This window comes from Chiloscyllium plagiosum, unplaced genomic scaffold (genome assembly GCF_037043375.1).
Source record: "Chiloscyllium plagiosum isolate Xiang-an unplaced genomic scaffold, Cpla_swu_hap1 HiC_scaffold_26, whole genome shotgun sequence".
NCBI lineage: Eukaryota > Metazoa > Chordata > Chondrichthyes > Orectolobiformes > Hemiscylliidae > Chiloscyllium > Chiloscyllium plagiosum.
The window spans coordinates 56,914,717-56,937,313 of record NW_028270164.1 but is presented as its reverse complement, the minus strand read 5'-3'; positions in this window follow the sequence as shown (position 1 = coordinate 56,937,313).

Sequence of the window (22,597 nt, the reverse complement as noted above, 5' to 3'; positions counted from 1 at the left end):
TGCCTCACAGCACCAAGGACCAGGGTTCAATTCCACCCTCGGTCAACAGTCTGCGTGGAGTTTGCACATTCTCCCTGTGTCTGCGTGTGTTTCCTCCAGGTGCTCCGGTTTCCTCCCACAGCCCAAAGATGTGCAGGTTATGTGGATTAGCCATGTTAAATTGTCCATAGTGTGCAGACTAGGTGGATTAGCCATGAGAAATGTGGGGCTACTGGGATAGGATAAGGGGTGGATGCTCTTTGGACAGTCAGTGTGGACTTTAATAGTCTCAAAGCTCTGCTTCAATGCTGTGGGAGCTCTGTGATTCTAACTGCTCTTTAGTTGCATGAATTAAGACAGGAATGTCACGAAGGATAACAGGATGACTCGCCACTCTCCTTTCGACCGAACTGCGGGATTGTTGCTGGAACATTGTCAGTGGAGCTCAGCCTCGATGTGACTCAGAGCCTTTGAGGGTATTGGTTCAGAACTGATTCAAGGAGAAAACGTGACACACGGAAACTTTGATGGGCCATGCCAGAGCCCTGAGTTTGGGAGGACATAAGATGATGGATAAACTAGCCACAGGTTTCTTGGATTGTTCACATGAGATGAAATTTTCCAAGAAAATGCCACTGGTAGTGTATCAACTGTTCCTCGTTTAGTCAGTGTTGTTTCCAAACTATTTGAATACATGACTAATATTATTGCTTAAACTATTTACATCAGCTCTTGCAATGCTGAATCACTGACTACACTGTCTAAGAACTATCAAATCATCCCCATTTGTTAGTAATCCTCCCTGCTACAACTAACAATAAAAACACCAGTGACTCTTCCTCTTTCTTTGTATGTTTCTGCTCTGCTGAATGGGCTCCTCCTTGCTATGTTTATCACATAACATACGGCCATTGGGTGTATCAAGCTCATTTTGCAAGAAAGGCATCATACTTGAGCTAGTTCTTGTCCTCCACTTCTATAAGGCTATGGAGAAGTTAGAGAGAAAAATGTGGGTTTCCAGTTATGTCAAAGTACTGTAAAAGCTGAGCCACCTCCTACCCTTTAAAGCTTTTAAAACATTTCTGGAGGATTTCAAAAATTATTTGCTTGTTATTCCACTCTGCTTGTTGATGTAAGACTGAGGGTTCTATGACTTCAATGCCGGGGCCTGAATGATTTCACAACCATTTATTAGCACAGTAGGGTGTCTGTCATTTCATGATTTGATTGACAGCTACAAGTGGTTATAAGTGCTTTGATTTGGAAGTAGGCAGTCTAATGCTTTTTGTTATGAGGGGGGATTGAATATTGTTGTTATAAGGCTTTATTTATTTGAAGGAATATAAATATCTGGTAAATGGGTTTTTATAAATAAGACTTTGTTTCAAAAGTGTGAAGCCTGTAATTCTCACATTACTTTATCTCATAGAAGTTTACTTCACCTTTTCCCTGCACGGGTCCTGAGACTTTCCATGATGAATAATGGATGAGTTGGCATATCACTGTAAAAGCAATGGGTGAGTGCTGGGTGGTTTGGGTTGGCATGAGTTGGTATTAAGTTAACATAGGGCTATAAAGGGCCATGGTATCTGGGCAAAGAAGTATAGCTGAGTATGTAGGGTGTCACATGGCATGAGTTGGTGTGGATGAGTCATAACGAGTGAGTGTCGGGACAGGATTGTGAACAGCAAGGACAACAGGGATGCTATTTATTTTTCTGTGTTTTGCATCTGACAGCTTCCACTGTCAATCCAGCCTCCCTGACCCCAACTCCCAGGGACTTCATCGGCCCAAAACAAAAATCTGACTTTCCAGGTCACTTTTTCCCAGGTTGGGTTTAGAGTGCCAGGAAATGACCCAAATCTGTGCTCTTGATCTGGGGATCTTTATATGGTTTTATTAACATCCAGACATGGGCATTTTCACTGGACAATGGACTGGGAGTGAAAAATATTCACCTTGATTGCTATGTTGGCTGAGCTCACCTATTGCAGAGCACCTCCTCCAACCTGTTCAGCAACTCAGAATCACAGCGTTGTCACAATGCAGAACAGTCCACTCTGCCCATTGTGTCTGCACTCATTCTCTGAACATAGAGTCATTGAGTCATATAACATGGAAACAGACCCTTCAATCCAACCAAAATCCCAAATTAAACTGGTCCCACCTGCCCACACTTGGTCCATATCCCTCCAAACATTTCTTATACATGTACTTACCTAAATATCTTCAAAATTTTGTAACCACTGCTTCCTCTGGGAGTTCATTCCACGCACTAACCACACACTGTGTAAAACAAATTGCCCCTCGTGTCTTTTTGAAATCTTTCCTCTATCACCTTGAAAGTATGCCCCCATGTCTTTGAAATCCCTCACCCTAGGAAGAATGCACCTGCCTTATCTACACCCCTCAACCTACTAATATCCAGGGAAAAAAGTCCCACTTCTCCTTATAACTCAAACCCTCAAATCCTGGCAACATCCCAGAAAATCTTTTTCTGAACTGTCTCCAGCTTAATAATATCCTTCTGATAACAGGGCAAACAGAACTGGACACTCCTCCAGAAATGACCTCACCAACATCTTGTGCAGCCTCAACATGACGGTCCAATAGCCCTGTGCATTGTTTCTGTTTAAATGACCATCCAACGCCCTCCTGAACGCCTCAATTGAACCTGCCTTCCACGCATTGCATCCTAAATCCGAACCACTTCATATTTTCCCATCTTGTAATTGCAAAACACTTTAAAACTGAGACCTCTGGTTCTTCATCCTATATTACCCTATCTATTCTGCCAGATTGATCATGATTTAAAACATTTCTATCAAATTTGTACTCAGCCTTCTCCTCTCCAAGGGAAACAACCCCAACATCTCCAATATTTCCTCATAACTGAAGCTTCCCATCCCTGAAAACATTCTCTTCAATGTCTTCTGCACTCGGTACAGTGTTTGCTGATCCTTCCTATAGTGTGCCCCCTCGTTCTATCTGGTCACTGCTGATCTGCCTCCAGTCCATTGACCTGCCTTTGTTCCTTATCCCTATCCTTACGTTGCAAACTTCAATGAACCCAATCTTGGGAGGTTCAATTGGACTCCAAAGTTCCCAATCTTTGCAGGAGAAAGATCAAGATTGTCACGATATAGGAACGTAGCAGGGGGAGGTCATGTGGTCCCTTGAGCTTGCTGCACCATTCACAATTAGATTAGATTCCCTACAGTGTGGAAACAGGCCCTTCGGCCCAATCAGTCCACACCGACCCTCTGAAGATCCATTTCCCCCTGAATGATGCATCTAACACTATGGACAATTTACATGGCCAATTCACCTGGCCTGCACATCTTTGGACAGTGGGAGGAAACCCACACCGACATGGGGAGAATGTGCAAACTCCATATAGACAGTTGCCTGAGGCTGGGATCGAACCTGGCACCCTGGACCTGTGAGGCAGCAGTGCTAACCACTGAGCCACCATGCCGCCCAATGATCACGTCCAGTATGGTGTGGTCTTATTTACACTCCCTTGTCTGCACCCCCATAGCCTTTGAATCACTTGTCTATCAAAAAAATTATCTAACTCACACCTGAAAAAAGAGTAAATACCCAGCCTCCAAACTCTAACAACCATCTAACCTGCTCAACATTTCTTCATCTCAGGGATCCTCACTGAACTAAAGTAGACGCATCTCTTTACAAATAAGGGATAAAGTGGTACAAACGAGTCCATATGTGCTCTCACCAACACCTAGTGCCACTGCAGTAAGCCATTCCTACTTTTACACTCCATTTGCCATGCAATGACCAACATTCTATCACTTGCTGTATCTGAATACTAACTGTGTACTTCACCGACCAGGACACATTCCTCCCTCTGTGCCATTGGGGTTTGCAATCTCTCTCTACCTAAATACAAAATTAGTGCTTTCTTATTCTTTCTTCAAAAATGGACATGTTCACATTTGTTTACATTATACTCGAGCTTCCATTTTTGTCCATTCGCTGAAGCTGTTTAAATCCCTTTACAGACTGTCTACCTGCTCTTGTAAATTACCTACCTCTCTTGCTGTTATTAGCAAATTTAGCAACCATGTATTTGATCACTTTGTCCAAATCATTGGTATGTGTAAATAGTTGAGTACCCAGCACTGATCCCTATGGCAATCCACGAGTTACAACTCTTTGCTTCCTTTTAGCTAACCAGCCCTTTATCCATGTTAATATGTTACCCCACTATATAAGGCACTCCTTTATTTTGCAGCAACCTTTGATCGGAGTATGACTTTGGTTGTGGGTAAATTGTTGGAGGTGATTATAAAAAATAGAATTTTATGGACATTTAGAGAGGCAAAATTAATTAGGAATAGTCAGCGTGGTTTTGTGTGAGGGAAATTCAGTTTTTTGAGCAAGTTATCAAAAAGATTGATGACGGCAGAAAGGTAGATGCTGTTTATTTGGATTTTAGTGAAGCCTTTATCAAGGTTCCACACGGTAGACTAAGTAGTAAGGTTACTGAAAATGTGTTGCTGGAAAAGCGCAGCAGGTCAGGCAGCATCCAAGGAGTAGGAGAATCAACGTTTCGGGCATGAGCCCTTCTTCAGGAATTTCTGAAGAAGAGCTCATGCCCGAAACGTCGATTCTCCTGTTCCTTGGATGCTGCCTGACCTGCTGCGCTTTTCCAGCAACACATTTTCAGCTCTGATCTCCAGCATCTGCAGTCCTCACTTTCTCCTCTAAGTAGTAAGGTTAGGTCAAATAGAATTCAAGGTAAGCTTGCCAATTGGATACATAATTGGCTTAACAACGGGAGACAGAGAATGAGGGTGGAGGGTTACTTTTAGGACTGGAGACCTGTCGTTAGCGATGTTCCACAGGGATCAGTTCTGGGCCCTTTTTTGTTTGTCAGTTAAATAAATGTTTTGAGTGAGAATATAGTAAGTTTGTGGATGACACCAAAATTGGTGGTACAGTAGAGAGTGAAGAATGTTTTCAAAGATTACAAAGGGATCTTGATCAAATGGGTCAATGGGCTGGCAGATGGAGTTCAATCTGGATAAATATACTTCAGTACAACAAATAAAGATAGGGCTTATACAAGTAATGGTCAGGCCTTGGGTAGTGTTGTAGAACAGATGGACCTAGGGGTGCAAGTACATAAGTCTTTGAAATTTGAGCCACATACAGACAGGGTGGTTAAAAAAGGTGTTCGGCATACTGGCCTTCATTGCTCAGTCCTTTAAGTATAGGAGTTGGAAAGTCACATTGTGTTTCCACAGGACATTGGTGAGGTCTCTTCTGGAGCACTGTGTCCAGTTCTGGTCACCCAGTTATAGGAAGGATATTATTGAGTGAGAGAGGGTTCAGAAGAGATTTACCAGGATGTTGCTGGGTCATAGAGTCATGGAGTCCAACAACACGACAACAGGCCCTTTGGCCCAAACTGGTCCATGCTGACCAAAATGTCCATCCCATTTCCCTGCACTTGGCCCATATCCTTCTAAACTTTCCCGATCCATGTATTTGTCCAAAAGCCTTTTAAATGTACCCACATCAACCACTTCTGCTGGCAGCTCATTCTAGATGTGTAACACCTTCTGTGTAAAAACGTCACCCCTCAGGATCCCTTTTATTGTTTCCCTTCTAACCTTTAACTGATGCTCTCTAATCTTTGATTCCCAAACTCTGGGAAAGGGACTGAATACATTCACCCTTTCATTATCTTACTCACCAGGATGAGGTTCTGCCCCTTAGTCTCCTGCACTTGAAAGAAAAAAAGTTCTAGCTTGTCCAACCTCTCCTTAGATCCCATACCATTGAATCCCAGCAACATCCTTGTAAATTTCTTCAGCACTCTTTCCAGTTTAATAACATCCTTCCTATAACAAGGGGACCAAAACTGAACTCAATACTCCAAGTGCAGCCTCACCAACGTCCTGTATAACTACAACATAACTTCCCAATGCCATGGCTATACTCAATGCCCTGACTGATGAAGGCCCATGTGCCAAAAGCCTTCTTCACTGCCCTGTCTACCTGTGACTCCACTTTCAGAGAACTGTGAACCTGAACTCCAAGATCCCTCTGTTTCACTACTCCTCTTAAGGCCCTATCATTTACCATGAAACTCCTACCTTGATTTGACTTTCCAACATGCAAGATCTCACACTTATCTACACTGAACTCCATTTGCCATTTCTAGGCTCAGTTCCCCAGCTGATCAAGGTCCTGCTGCAATTTCTGATAACCTTCCTCACCGTCCACAATGCTGCCTATTTTAGTGTCATCTGCAAACTTACTAATCAGGCCTTGTACATTCTCATCCAAATCATTGATATAGATAACAAACAGCAATGGGCCCAGCACCGACCCCGATGCACTCTAATAGTCACAGGTCTTCAGTCTGACAAGCATCCTTCTGCTATTACCCTCTGCCTGCTACTATAAAGCCAATTTTGTATCTAATTGACCAGCTCACCCTGGGGATTTCATGCAATCTAATATTCCAGAGCAGCCTACCATGTGGAACCTTATCAAAGACCTTACTGAAATGCATATATGCTACGTCTACCACCCTGCCCCCATCAACCTTCCTGGTCACTTTATCAAAGAACTCTAACAAATTTTTGAGGCATGATCCCCCACTCACAAAGCCATGCTGACTATTCCTAATCAAACCCTGTCTTTCCAAATGCATGTATATCTTATCTGTCAGAATCTTCTCAATTGACTTACCTACCACAGAGGTTAAGCTTACTGGTCTATAGCTCCCAGGCTTTTATTGAATAAGGGCACAGCATTCACTACTCTTCAGTCTTCTGGGACCTCACCGATGACTAACAATGATGCACAAATATCAGTCGGAGCCCCTGCAATTTCTTCTCTAGCCTGTTGCAGTGTTCTTGAATATATCTGGTCAGGACCAGGAGATTTATCCACCTTCATACATTTTTATACATCCAACACCTCCTCTACTGTGATATGGACTGTCCCCAAGATATCACCACTAACTTCCCCAAGTTCCCCAAGCTATGGAGTTATAAAGAAAGGGACTTTTTTCACTGGAGTGTAGGAGGTTCACAGGCAACATGATATAATTTATAAAATAATGAGAGGTATAGATGGAGTTAACAGTAGTTGTCTTTTCCGTAGGATAGGCGATTTCAAAACTCGGGGGTTGGGGGGCACATCTTTAAGGTGAGAGGAGAGAGATTTGAAAAAAAACATGAGGGGCAAATATTTTATGCAGAGGATGGTTCACATGTGGAATTAATGCCTTGAGGAAGTGGTGGATGTGAGTACAATTGCAATGTTTAAAAGACACTTGGATAAGTACATGAATAGGTAAGGTTTGAAAGGGATATGTGCCAGGAGCAGGCAGGTGCGACTAGTTTAGTTTGGGATTATGTTCAGTTTGGACTGGTTGGACCGAAGGGTCTGTTTCCATGCTGTTTGACTCTATGATTCAATGATATCTTAAATGCTTTTTTTGGAAATTCAAGTATGACATGGCTTCAGATTCCCCTTTAACCACCTTGCTTGTTACTTTGTCAAATCATGCTAATAGATCAATCAAGATTTCCTTTTCGTAAAAAACATGTTAACATTGTGTGATCACACTGTGTTTTGCTAAGTAGCCCGCAATACTGCATTTAATGATGGATGGCAACACATTCAGTTGCAGATGTTCAGGAAAATGGTCCAAAATCCCTGCTTTCTATTTCCCTTCTTTCCTCAATAAAGGTGTTACATTTACAATTTTCCAATTGATTGGGATCCTACTAATATAAGGAATTTTGGAAGACTATAACCAAGACATCTCTTTTCATTTCTACTATCAACGTCTTTCACGACCTATGTATGCTATCTGGTCCTGGGGGACTGTCAGCCTTTAGAACTAGTAGTGTGTCTCCCATCTTTTCACTGGTGATGGCAATTATTTAAGTTCACCCCTTTCTATTGCATCTGGATTTTTAACTATATTGGTGACGCACAGTTTTAGTCATTGAGTCAGAGAGATTTACAGCATAGGAATGGACCCTTCTATCCAATTTGTCCATGCCGACTAGATATCCTAATCTAGTCCCAATTGCCAGCATTTGGCCCCTCTCTAAATCCTTCCTATTCACGTATCCATCCAGGTACCTTTTAAATGTTGTAATGGTACCAGCTGCCACCGCTTCCTCTGGCAGCTCATTCCATGCATGCACCACCCTCTGTGTGAAAACGTTGCTCCTTAGGTCCCTTCTAAATCTTTCTACTCTCACTTAAACCTATGCCCTGTAGTTTTGGAGCCTGGGGAAAAGACCTTGACTATTCATGCTATCTATACCCCTCGAGATTATATAAACCTCTATAAGGTCACCCCTCAGCCTCTGCGCTCCAGGGAAAAGAGCCTATTCAGAAGGGCTTTTGCCATAAACATTGATTTCCTGCTCCTCGGATGCTAGGTACAAACAATGACTGCAGATGCTGGAAACCAGACTCTGGATCAGTGGTGCTGGAAGAGCACAGCAGTTCAGGCAGAATCCAAGGAGCTTTGAAATCGACGTTTCGGGCAAAAGCCCTTCATCAGGAATAAAGGCAGTGAGCCTGAAGCGTGAAGAGATAAGCTAGGGGAGGGTGGGGGTGGGGAGAAAGTAGCATAGAGTACAATGGGTGAGTGGGGGAGGGGATGAAGGTGATAGGTCAGGGAGGAGAGGGTGGAGTGGATAGGTGGAAAAGGAGCTAGGCAGGTCGGACAAGTCCGGACAAGTCATGGGGACAGTGCTGAGCTGGAAGTTTGAAACTAGGCTGAGGTGGGGGAAGGGGAAATGAGGAAGCTGTTGAAGTCCACATTGATGCCCTGGGGTTGAAGTGTTCCGAGGCAGAAGATGAGGGGTTCTTCCTCCAGGCGTCTGGTGGTGAAGGAGCGGCGGTGGGCCTCCTTCACCAACCTGTCTACCTGCAACACCACTTTCAAGGAACTATGAACCTGCTCTCCAAGGTCTCTTTGTCCAGCACCTTACCATTATGTGGATACCTCGCGCTCTGACTTGCCTTACCAAAATGCAGCACTTTGCACCTATCTAAATTAAGCCCTATCTGCCACTTCTCGGCCCACTTGTGTTGTGATTGTGATTGTCCTTCAGAATGTAGTTTTCTATCCCTTCAGAAGACCCTTTACTCTCAAGGGTATGTTTTCATAAACAAAACTTAGCACAAAATGTGACCATTGACTGACATGCATCACATAAGGTCACCTGTATCTTGGTATGGAGTGACTAACTGACAGAATGAGGAAAGGCAGTATATAAAAAAGGGGTATTTGCTTCTGTACAAGCTGTTAGTCATGGGCTAATTGTGCAGGAGTGTAACTGCGATTGAGTCAAGCAATGCAATCAACCAAGATTAGAGTGGTGCTGGAAAAGGTCAGGCAGCATTCGAGGAGCGGGAAAATCGACGTTTCGGGCAGGAGCCCTTCATCGGAATCAACCAGGGCAGCGTGATGGCTTAGTGGTTAGCACTGCTGCTTCACGGGACCTGGGTTCGATTCCAGCCTCGGGTGACCATCTGTGTGGAGTTTGCACATTCTCCCCATGTCTATGCGGCCTTCCTCTGGGTGCTCTGGTTTCCACCCACAGTCTAAAGATGTGCAGGTTAGGGTGAATTGGCCACGCTAAAATTACCCATAGTGTTTAGGGATGTGTAGTGTAGGTGCATTAGTCAGGGGAATGGGTCTGGGTTTAGGTTAGAGTGGTGCTGGAAAAGCACAGCGGGTCAGCAGCATCTGAGGAGCAGGAAAATCGACGAATTGGGCAAAAGCCCTTGATCAGGAGTGGGTCTGGGCGGGTTACTCTTTAAGTGGTAGGTAGCCTGTTTCCATGCTTTAGGCATTCTATGATCTGATTCTTCAACGTTGAAGGGTAACAGCAGTGACAAATTACAGGACTGTAATTTTCTCAATCTTTTCATACTTGAATGCGTGTGACCCCTCGTGTTTATAATGGTCAAACCTTAAGACTCACCATTGTCTTTTTTCAAACACCTGCGGCAGAGCTCAAAAAAGGCCAAATGTGGTCTTCAAGCAAAGCAATGAAACAGGAAAGTGATATTAGGTCCAGTACGTCTGCCCATTTTTAAGATCACCTCCATGTTTTGTTTTGCCATTTTGAGTAATCCTAATGTACACATTGAAAATGAAAACTTCCTGTCCAGACTTCTCACCCTGTAATTTCCCCCTTCCCACCAGTTACAGCACTGCAATGTTTTGAATGAGGTGGGGGGATAGTGGAGTGACAAGTTTACAGAGATGATTTTGTTTATAGATGTTGCCATAGTTGCGAGCTATGGCTCGGTGGCAGTTACTCTCATCTCTGGGACAAAGGCTGAAGAGCTGCAGAGCTCCGGGTCCTCAATTAGTCTCATGCCAACGGCCAGAGTTTCCTCTTGGTGTTGGGAACCAGCAAATATAGGGTTGTGTACTGACTTTGTGTAGCCGATCATATCACATCCTCCCGCTCGCACTGTAATTTCATCTGCTTGCGATGTCAGCAGGTACGATCTACCACCTGCCTGTGTAAGCCCAAGGCTGCAGCAGGTTAGAATGCCTTGGATCTGAGAGGCATTAGCCCAGTACTCCACATGGCTGCTCAGCTGCCCAGCCCTCACCTTTCACCTCCTTCAACCCTCACCCACCTCAATGAACCCTCCATGCCCATTTCATATTCCTCCATGCTCCTCATTTCCCCATGCCACTTGCATTCCCGGGGAGCTGATGGCCGAATGGCATTATCACTGGACTGTTAATCCAGAGACCTAGGTAATGCCCTGGAAACCTGAGTTCAAATCCTGCCACAGTTTGAATTTGAATTCGATAAGTATCAGGAAGTAAGAGTCCAATGATAACCTTGAATCCATTCTTAATTGTCTGAAAAGCTCTTCTGGTTCACTAATGTCCTTTCAGAAGGAAACTGCCTTCCTTACCTGGTCTGGCCTGCATGTGACTAGATCCACAACAATGTGGCTGACTCTTAACTGCCCTCTGGGCAATTAGGGATGGGTAATAAATGCTGATCTAGTCAGTGATGGCCTCATCTCATGAATGAATAAAATTCACCCACTGTGTATATGGTCAGCACCACTGAGCCCTATGATAATGCATTGACCGGTCTTTGCTGGGCCTTGTCCAATGGGCTCTCTAAATCATCTGCTGTGAAAGTGTGTTTCACCAACTGTGCCACCAAAGGTTGGCAGCACTCTGTACAGCATTAAGAGCAGGTCCATGGGCTTCACTGTATTATAGGCCACTGTGAGGTCCTTCCAATGTATCCTTCACATTTTCCATCTTCAACACTTCCCTTCCCTTCTTCTATACCTGGAATTGGGTTATCAAAAATTATTCAGAAAAGCCCACTGCTTTCCTTGACTGCCTTAACTATGTTTCCTCCCAGCCTACACCCTGTGAGAACCTCATTACATTCTCCCAGTCTCTCTCTCTATGTTATCTATTCTGATGCTGTGACTTTCCATACCAGGGTTTCTTCTATTTTTACTCCAAATGAAATACACCATATCATTGTTTGTGATTGACCATTCCTGCATTTCTGCTTTAATCCCTTTCCGTTCTTCCCATATCTATGATCAGATTCCTGTTGTCTTCATTTTCCACCCCAACAACCACCGGACTGCCCTCACCATCTCCAGCATGGTGTCACCACAAAACACAACTTGCCGTTTTTCTACCCCCCCACCATTAGCATTCCAAGGGATTGATCCCTTCATCCCAGTCAACTCCTTGTTCACCTCAGAATCCCATTTTACCATCCTATGTCATTTTCCATGCTGGCACTGGAGAGGCAACACCGACCTGTTAGCTCCTCCAAATGCCCCAACAGTCCTTCAACAGTAATGCCATGATTGGGCCTCCACTACCTCAGTGTAGTGTTCTAGGCCCAACAATCTTCAGCTGCTTCATCAATGACCTTCCCTCTGTCATAAGCTCAGAAATGGGGATGTTCGCCAATGATTGCACCATGTTCAGCACCATTCGCAACTCCTTCAATACTGATGCAAGCCGTGCTCAAATGCAACAAGATCTGGACAATATCCAAGCTTGGGCCAACTAGTGGCAAGTAACATTTATGCCACACAAATGCCAGACAATGACCATCACCAATAAGAGACACTCTAACCACTGCCCCTTGACATTCAATGGTATTACCATCACTGAACCACCCACTGTCAACATCCTTGGGGTTACCATTGACCAGAAACCCAACTGGACTCACCATCTAAACATAGTGGCTACAAGAGCAGGTCAGAGACTAGGGATATTGCAGCAAGTAACTCACCTCCTGATTTCCCAAGCCTGTCCACTTTCTACAAGGCACAAGTCAGGAGTGTGATGGAATACTCCCCACTTGTTCGGATGGGTGCAGCTCCAACAACACTCAAGAAGCAACCCATTTGATTGGCACCACATCTACAAACATTAATCCTTTCACCACCAGCTCTCAGGAGCAGCAGTGTGTACTATCTACATGACACACTGCAGAAATTCACCACAGACAGCCCCTTGTGGGCGGCACGGTGGCACAGTGGTTAGCACTGCTGCCTCACAGCGCCAGAGACCCGGGTTCAATTCCCGCCTCAGGCGACTGACTGTGTGGAGTTTGCACGTTCTCCCCGTGTCTGCGTGGGTTTCCTCCGGGTGCTCCGGTTTCCTCCCACCGTCCAAAGATGTGCGGGTCAGGTGAATTGGCCATGCTAAATTGCCCGTAGTGTTAGGTGAAGGGGTAAATGTAGGGGTATGGGTGGGTTGCGCTTCGGCGGGGCGGTGTGGACTTGTTGGGCCTGTTTCCACACTGTAAGTAAGTAATCTAAATCTAATCTAAGTAATCTAAATCTAATCTTCCAAACCCACGGCCACTTCCATCCAGAAGGACAAGGGCAACAGGTACTTGGGAACACCACCACCTGCAAACATCCCTCCAAGCCACTCACCATCCTGACTTGGAGATATACCACCGTTCCTTCACAATTGTTGGGTCAAGATCCTAGAATTCCCTCCCTACCGGCATTGTGGGTGAACCCACAGCAAGTGGACTGCAGCGATTCAAGATGGCAACTCCTCACCACCTTCTCAAGGGCAAATAGGGATGGGTCATCAATGCTGGGCAGCCAGTGACACCCAAGTCCCAGAAATGAATAAAAAAAGTTTACATGTACTTCTTTCTAAATCTACTGGGTGACACACTGCTGCCTCATAGCACTAGGGACCTGGATTTAAATGCAGCCTTGATTGACTGTCTGTGTGGAGTTTGCATGTTCTCCCCGTGTCTGCATGGATTTCCTCTGGGTCTCTGGTTTCCTCACACAATCCAAAGATGTGCAGGTTAGGTGGATTTGCCATTTTAAATTGCCCAGAGTGTCCAGGGATGCGCAGGCTTGGTGAATTAACCAAAGGAAATGCAGAGATAGGGTGGGTCTGGGATGCTCTTCAGAGGGTCAGTGTGGACTTGATGGGCCAAATGGCCTGCTTCTACGCTATAGAGATTCTACGCATTTGCTGCTCGCAATGTAATCTGCTATCCGTAGGGAAAATCAACTGCAAATTGGATAACTGCTCCAAGGTACATCTCTGTTCAATCCACAACCATAGCCCCAAGCTTCCAATCACCTGCCATTTAATTTTCCAACTTGGAGGCAGGAAGGACTGCCAATGCTGGAAGCCAGAGTCAAAAGATGTGGAGCTGGAGAAGCACAGCAGGACTTAACTAAACTTAACTAAAACACTGCAGGATCTGAGAGAAGGCAATGTGAGAGCAAATTGGGAAATTAAATAGATGTGGAGCTGGAGAAGCACAGCAGGTCAGACAGCATCTGAGGGGCAGGAAGGTCAATGTTCTGATGCAGTGTCCCAGCCCGAAACGTGGACTTTCCTGCCCCTCAGATGCTGTCTGACCTGCTGTGGTTCTCCAGCTCCACATCTATTTAATTTTCCAACTTGCTCTCACACTGACGTCTCTCGTATCCTGCAGTGTTTTAGTTAAGCTCAACTGACGCAGGCTTTGTAATGGTGTCTTTTGGTCATTCATAAAGGCCCACCTTTATTATCCTTCCTCGTCCCCATTGCCACGCCTCATGTTCCTGCACTAACAATTATTTTGGCATTTACATTCTCCTGCCTCCTCCGTATCACGGTCATTGCCACTTGTTCTGTCTTCCATCTTTCTCAATTTCAATTCCCTCAAATTGCTTTAGTTTCTTAATTTTCCAAGTGCCAATGAGAGGTTTTTAATCTGAGATGCTAACTCTGATCCTCTCTCCACAGGCGCAGCCAGCCATGCTGAGTATTTTCAGCATTTTCAGTTTATCGTTCCGATTTCCAGCATCTGTAGCATTGTTACCTTTGTGGAGTTACTCACATTGGCAGGGGAACAAAAATGTCAAACATCTTTTCAATGGTAAGACACTGAGAACTCATTGCGTTCAGTGGAACGTGGGACATCCTTGTACAAGAAAAGTTAACACACAGATTCAACAAGCAATTGACATAGAAATGTAGAAAATAGTAGCAACAGTGGGCCTAATCATAGCTGATTGTTCAACTTAATACCATGTTCCTGCTTTCTCCCCATACTAAACTGGAGGCCTGTGACCAGGTGGGTGCCACAAGGATTGGTGCTGCGTCCACTTTTTTTCATCATTTATACAAACGATTTTGGATGAGAATATAGGAGGTAAGTTAGCGGATGACCCCAAAATTGGTGGCGTAGTGAACAGTGAAGAAGGTTATCTAATGGGATCTTGATCAATGGCTGAGGAATGGGAGATGAAGGTTAATTCAGAGAAATGTGAGACATTGCATTTTGGTAAGACAAATCACAGCAGGATTTACACTAGGGCCCTGGGGAGTGTTGTCCAACTGAGAGACCTAGGGGTGCCAATACATAGTTCCTTGAAAGTGGCGTCACAGGTCGACAGGGTGGTGAAGTAGGCACATTACACATGTGCCTTCAGCGAACCGAGCAATGAGTAAAATGGGAGGAAATGCTTGAAAGGGACCTGAGGGGCAACGTTTTCAGACAGAAGATGGTGGTGTGTGGAATGAGCTGCTACAAGGAGAGGTAGAGGCGAGCACAATTACAGCATTTGGACAGATATATGGAGAGGAATGGTTCAGAGAGGGATATGGGCCAAACGCAGGCAAATGGGACTAGCTCAGCGTAGGAAACCTGGTTGGCATGACCCTATAACCCTTTGATCCCTTTAGCCCCATGAAATATATCAAACTCTTCTTGAAAACATTCAGCTGCTTTCTGTAGCAGAGAATTCCATCAGTCTATGGGCAAAGAAATTTCACTTCATCTCTGTCCTAAATGACCTATTGTATATTCTTAGACTGTGACCCCCTGGTTCTGGACTCTCTAGTTATTTCCTTACTGTGTTTACCCTATTGAATTTTATAAATTTCTATGAAATCTCAATAATTCTTCAAAACTCCAGTGAATATAGTTCAAGCCAATCCAGTGTCTCTTCATATATAAACCTTCATTGCACTCCCTCCATAACCAGAACATTCATCCTCAGATGAGGAGATCAAAACTGCACACAATATTCCAGGGGCAGTCTCATCAAGGCTCTATACAATTGCATAAGTTATCCCTGCTCCTGTCCTCAAATCGCCACAACATGAGGGTCAACATGAGGCACAACATGGTGCTTTCTTCACCACCTGCTGCACCTACATGCCTACCTTCAGCGACTGTTGTACAGTGATTCCCAGGTCTCATTGCACCTCTATCTTTCCTAAACTATCATCATTCAACAAAAATTCACCTTCCTGTTTTTCGCTACCAAAGCGGATAACCTTCCATTGATCCACATTCTATTTCAGCTGCCATGCATTTGCCCCTCACTAAACTTATCCAAATCTGTATTCTCTTCGCAGCTCACCATCTCACCCAGTTTCCTGTGCTCTGCAAATGTGGAGATATTGCATTTTATTCCCTCATCTAAATCATTCATAAATATTGTGAGTAGTTAGGGTCAAAGCACTGATCCCTGTGGTACTCATCTAGTCACTGCCTGCCAATTGGAGAAACACCTGTATATTTCTACTATTTGTTTCATATCTGCCAAACCGCTCTCTGTCCATCTTAGTACATTACATTACATTACATTACAGTGTGGAAACAGGCCCTTCGGCCCAACAAGTCCACACCGACCCACCGAAGCGCAACCCACCCATAACCCTACATTTACCCCTTACCTAACACTACGGGCAATTTAGCATGGCCAATTCACTTGACCTGCACATCTTTTGGACTGTGGGAGGAAACCGGAGCACTCGGAGGAAACCCACGCAGACACAGGGAGAACGTGCAAACTCCACACAGTCAGTCGCCTGAGGCGGGAATTGAACCCGGGTCTCTGGCGCTGTGAGGCAGCAGTGCTAACCACTGTGCCACCGTGCCGCCAATTACACCCAAAATCATACAATTTAATTTTATGCACTAATCTCTTATATGGAACCTTATCAAAAGCTTTCTGAAAGTCCAAGTAAGGTACATTAGCTGGGCCCTCTTATCAACTCTACTAGTTACATCCTCAAAAAAAGTCTTATAGATGGGTAGCACAGTGGCTCGGTGGTTAGCACTATTGCCCCATGGCACCAGGAACCTGCGTTTGATTCCAACCTCAGGCAACTGTCTATGCAGAGCTTGCACATTCTCCCTGTGTCTGTGTGAGTTTCCTCCAGTTTCCTACCACAGTCCAAAGATGTACAGGTTAGATGGATTGGCTGTGCTAAATTGCCCATCATGTCCCAGGTTGGGTGGATTAGCCCAGGTGCAGGGTTACAGGGATAGAGTTGGGGAATTGGATGCCCTTCAAAGGGTCAGTGTGGACTTAATGGGCCAAATAGCCAGCTTTCACACTGTAGGTATTCTATGATTTGTCAAGCTTGATTTCCCTTTAATAAATTCAGTCCAGCCCTGTTTTCCTACTGCTCTATTTTTTAATGGCTTGTAGCATTTTCCCTACTACTGATGTCAGGCTAACCAGACCATCATTCCTTGCTTTCTCACTACCTTCTTTTTTAATTAGTGGCATTACATTAGCTACCATCAATCCATAGGAAATGCTCCAGAGTCTATAGAATTTTGAATGCATTGACTATTTCTAAGACATTAGTCAGATAAGGTAAATGATAAACTGCCTTTTATTGCAAAGAGATTGTGTGTAAAGTTGACCTTGGTTATAATCAGTTTGATATTGTTAAGGCCCTATGCATACCTTTTACCTCATTTTCTAAGAAAGGACAGACCTCTTCCAGAGTAGCAGACTGTACATTCATTAGACTTGTTCCTGGGATGAGGAAGTTGTCATGGGGGAGGAGATTAAATCGACTTGAGTTTATTACCTGGAGGTATTCCTTCAGGGACTTGAGAGGGTAAAGGCTGCAAAACTATTTCCTTGGCTGGGGAACCTCAATCTCAGACCAATGGGATGACTATTTAGCACTGATATTGGGAAAAATGTCTTCAGTCATAGAGTCATACAGTCATAGAGATAGATAGACAGCACGGAAACAGACCCTTTGGTCCAACCCAATCTGGTCCCACCTGCCAGCACCCGGCCCATATCCCTCCAAACCCTTCCTATTCATATAGCCATCCAAAAGCCTCTTAAATGTTGCCTCCACCACATCCTCTGGCAGCTCATTCCATACATGTACCACCCTATGTGAGAAAATGTTGCCCCTTAGGTGTCTTTTATATCTTTCCCCTCTCATCCTAAACCTATGCCCTCTAGTTCTGGACTTCCCGACCCCAGGGAAAAGACTTTGCCTATTTACCCTATCCATGCCCCTCATAATTTCGTAAACCTTTATAAAGTCACCCCTCAGCCTCCGATGCTCCAGGGAAAACAGCCCCAGCCTGTGCAGCCTCTCCCTATAACTTAAATCCTCCAACCCTGGCAACATCCTTGTAAATCTCTTCTGAACCCTTTCAAGTTTCACAACATCTTTCCGATAGGAAGGGGACCAGAATTGCACGCAATATTCCAACAGTGGCCTAACCAATGTCCTGTACAGCCCAACTCCTGTACTCAATACTCTGACCAATAAAGGAAAGCATACCAAACGCCTTCTTCACTATCCTATCTACCTGCGACTCCACTGTCAAGGAGCTATGAACCTGCACTCCAAGGTCTCTTTGTTCAGCAACACTCCCTAGGACCTTACCCAGTCAAAATATTGTGAAACTTTAGAGCTTTGTTTTTAGAGCTGTGATGCTCAGGCAGTAAGCATAGTCAAGATCCAGATTTTTGCATCCTGAGAATGATAGATATAGGGAGTACGGGCAACTGGATTCGAGGAAGAATATCATCCATGATCCTATTGGATAGGGGTGAATACTCAAAGGGCCAATTGGCTTATCGTTGCTCTTGTTTCTTATTGCTGAGTTGGTAGTTGATGATGAGTGGAAACAGTTACGTTTTCATTTTTCCATTTTCAGCTCCAACTTGCTCTTGGTCCATCCCACAGAACTTTCTCTCCCTCCACCCAGTCACACGCCTCTCCTTCGTGCTGTTATCCACCCACTATCCTCAGCCCAGAGAACTTGATTACTTAATAAGTACAAAGTTCACCAGCTACATTTGGACCAGAGTTATGATAACACATTCAGAAGTGAACCCTGGAGACACTTTTGAATGAAAAATGTTGCGGAAACTTTTAAGTCGCTTCTCAGAAACCTGTGCTGCTGGAGAGTTGATTGCAACTTTCAGATTTGAGAATGGATTTTTACTGGGTAATTTCCAAAGGAAATTGAATGGGCATTTCACATGTCCACAGAAATACTACAGGAGGAATGGGACAGTCTGGATTACTGAATAGAGAGTTGGCATGAACCCATCCATACCATAATGACTCTGTGAGTCTATGGCTCCTAAGATGATCGAGGGATATGTGGGCAACATGGTGGCACAGTGGTCAGCACTGCTGCCTCACAGCGCCAGAGACCCGGGTTCAATTCCAGCTTCAGGCGACTGACTGTGTGGAGTTTGCACATTCTCCCCGTGTCTGCGTGGGTTTCCTCCGGGTGCTCCGGTTTCCTCCCACAGTCCAAAAATGTACAGGTTGGGTGAATTGGCCAGGCTAAATTGCCCGTAGTGTTAGGCAAGGGGTAAATGTAGGGGTATGGGTCTGGGTGGGTTACGCTTCGGAGGGTCGGTGTGGACTTGTTGGGCCAAAGGGCCTGTTTCCACACTGTAGGGAATCTAATCTAATATGGAATGAAGGATGGTGAATGGAGCAGACCAAAAAGTTAGCCCTGATCTAATATTGGGGTGAAACAGACTTGAAGAACTAAATGGACCACCTCTGAGGGTGAGAGTGAATGACCCACATTTGATCTTATGTTCTAAGGCAAATGATTCTCCAACTTGTGAACAGTGTCTGAATTCAGTGAAGCAAAGTTTGAGATGAGATGTAATCTAGGTTTTCAAAATACTGAGATGTTGTTTGGGTAATGAAGATCACAGAAGGAAAGGATGATTGGAAAACAAGTTAATATGAAGCATAGATCAAAGTGACACATGGATTGTTATGACTGCAGTATCCTTTTAACCAAAGGAATTTTCTATGGTGGAATGCAACAGGTCAGTTGAGTAATTTGGACATTTTAGATTAATGGTCTCAAGTTTCGACCGGACTGTTGCATGGTCAGGGAGAAATGTTAGCATCATTGGAAACTTGCCATCGCTATATTAGATAAAATGAGGCGATTTCAATAAAGTGCAAACTGCAGATGGGCCATGAGGGAGTAAACTTAATAGGCCAGATCTTCAGGAATTTAAGTTCATTCTGGAACCCATTAGGACTTGAATACACAAGATGCTTTCTCAGACTGGAAATGGTTGGATTATAGAGGACCGAATGAGGCTTGACAGGAGCTTGGCAATAGGTAAGTCATCCTGGAACTATACTGGGCAACAGAACCAGGGTGAGAAAATCGTAGGAGGTCTAGAATTGATGTGTGTTGTTTGGCAAGTAGGGTAGACTAGATGGTACTATTGTGAAAGTATTATAGGTTAAAAATTAAAATATATAGAATTGATGCCAAAGCAAGAGCTACAAAAATGTTTAGAATAATAGAGACAGTAGGGTTAGATATCTAGAAAAACTGGAGACTACATGAAATATTTGTAGCGACTGTAGATTATAAAACAATGGATAGCCAGTAGGTGAGTTATCTATTGGTTTTGGAAAGAAAAAAAGACTTGAATTTATATTGTGCCTTTCACTGTATCCACACTACAATGCAATGCTAGCCTAGGTATTGGTGTCAGATATGAATTCAGCAGCTTCTTACCTCAGAAATAAGCATGCTACCAGCTAGATTGTGGCAAATCCTGTTAACAATGGAAAGAACAATAGCTGTCACCTCTGATTTTTTGATGGTTAGAGACTATAGGCAGCATTGAGATAACTGATTTACCATTGCAAGGCTGGTCGCAAAGAGTACATTTTATTGGTGAGGGTGTGAAGTGGAAATTCTTGTTGGAAAATCATGTTTGCTTGAGCACAATACTGAAGTCTGAGGGCAGGAACCGAAGCCGGTAAGAATTGCACTCGAGTATTCCGATGTGATCAGACCAGGAGCAAAGGTAAGGCAGATAAGCTGAGGAGACTGATAAAAGATTTAGCAGTTTAATGCCATACCTCTTACTGAACCGTGGCATACAAAAGGACCAGGGTGGCAGCTCAGTGTTCCTGGTTACAGTTTTCAGCTGAGACGGAGAAGGGGATAGAAAGGAAGGGCAACATTTTGTAATTTTGCTGAAATAAACAACTACAGGAGTGATGACACACTAGAAAGAGCATCAAATGGAGACACTGACAAACAAAATAGGGACAAGCATACTGCTGAAACTGTTCCACAGATCCTCAAACAGCCAGAGGGAGGCGCCAGAGGAAGAAGCAGTGATGGCCTAGTGACGTTATCACTAGACTCTTAATCTGGAGACGCAGATAATGTTCGGGGGATTTAGGTTTGAAACCTGCCATGACAGAGAGTGGAGTTTGAACTCAATAAAGATCTGGAATTAAAAATTAAAATGATGGCCATGAAATCATTGTTGATTCTCAGGGGGAACAATCCTATCTGGGTCTCTCATGTCATTTATGGAAGAAAACTGCCAACCTTACCTGGTTTGGCCTACAGTGACTCCAGACCCACAGTTATGTAGTCGATTTCCGACTGATTTCTGGGCAAATCGTGATGGGAAATAAATGCCGGCCTATCCAGAATTGCCCACATCTTGGGAATGAATTTTAAGGAAATGAAAAGACAGATTTCTGAGCCCTACAGGGGATAAGGATAATAATGGTAGAGGATTTTGACTAGCCGAATATTAACCAAGATAAAATCAATGTTAAAGCTACATAGGACACAGAATTCTTCAAATGCGTTCAGGGGAATGTACTGTAGCCAGTACATAGTTGTCATTTCTGACCTATTGAGGCCAAACAAAAGACAGTCCGTACTTTGCGAGTAAATCTGGGCAGGTGGAAAGGGGTATCAGTGGGACAGCATTTTAGTGATAACAGTCACAATAATATTTAGATTACTTATGGAAAAGGACAAGGAGAAACCATAAGGAAAAACGTTTAACTGGGGAAACGCCAATGTTACAAAACTGAGATGTGATATTACAAAAGTGAAATGGAACCGGGTGCTTGTAGGGAAATCACTGTGTGAACAGTGGGAGATAGTCAAAGGTGGGATAGAGAGAGTTCAGAAAAAGTTACGAACAAAACTGAAACTGGTGTGTCTCACAAGACAGGACGCCCTTGACTCTCGATGAATGAGATCAAGGCAAAGGAGCAAAACATTGTCAGATGCCAAGTGCCCAACATTGTAAAACAGCCCAGTGATATCATTTCATGGATACATCTGCAAAACAGAGAGAGGGCCTGAGTAAAAACAAGGAAACCCCCAAAATTTCCAAAAATAAATAAAGAACACAGTTGTAATTTAAGTGACAGAGCAAATATGTGCACAGCAAGACAACAATACATTAACTAACCAAAGGATGAGGGTTAAATATTCAGCTGGAAATCAGTGTGGCCTCCTTCATCCTTTTCAGAGTTAATGTTTCAGGAGTGTATGAAGAAGGATCACTTGACCCGACATGTTATCCCTGCTTTCTCTTTACAAATGCTGCCAGACCTGTTAAGTATCTCCAGTAATTGTTTCTTTCATCTCAGATCACCAGTGTCTCCACTTCTACATTTTACATTAACCTTGTTCAGCTCTTACCATTTTATATTCCTATTTCAAAGGAAAAGCAGGCCAATATCTACCTTTGCCAGCAATGCAGCATTCCTTCAGTATCCTACTGGGAATACCAGTTGTATTATTTCTCCATTCTTTGCATATAACTTGAAAGCACAACTCACAAACTCAGAGGTGACAGCTACTACTGAGATATGGCTGACAAAATCATAGAATCATAGAATCCCTCCAATGTGGAAACAGGCCATTTGGCCCAATAAGTCCACACTGACCCTGTGAAGAGTAACCATCCAGACTTATTCCCCTACCCCATTACTCTACACTTACCCTGACTA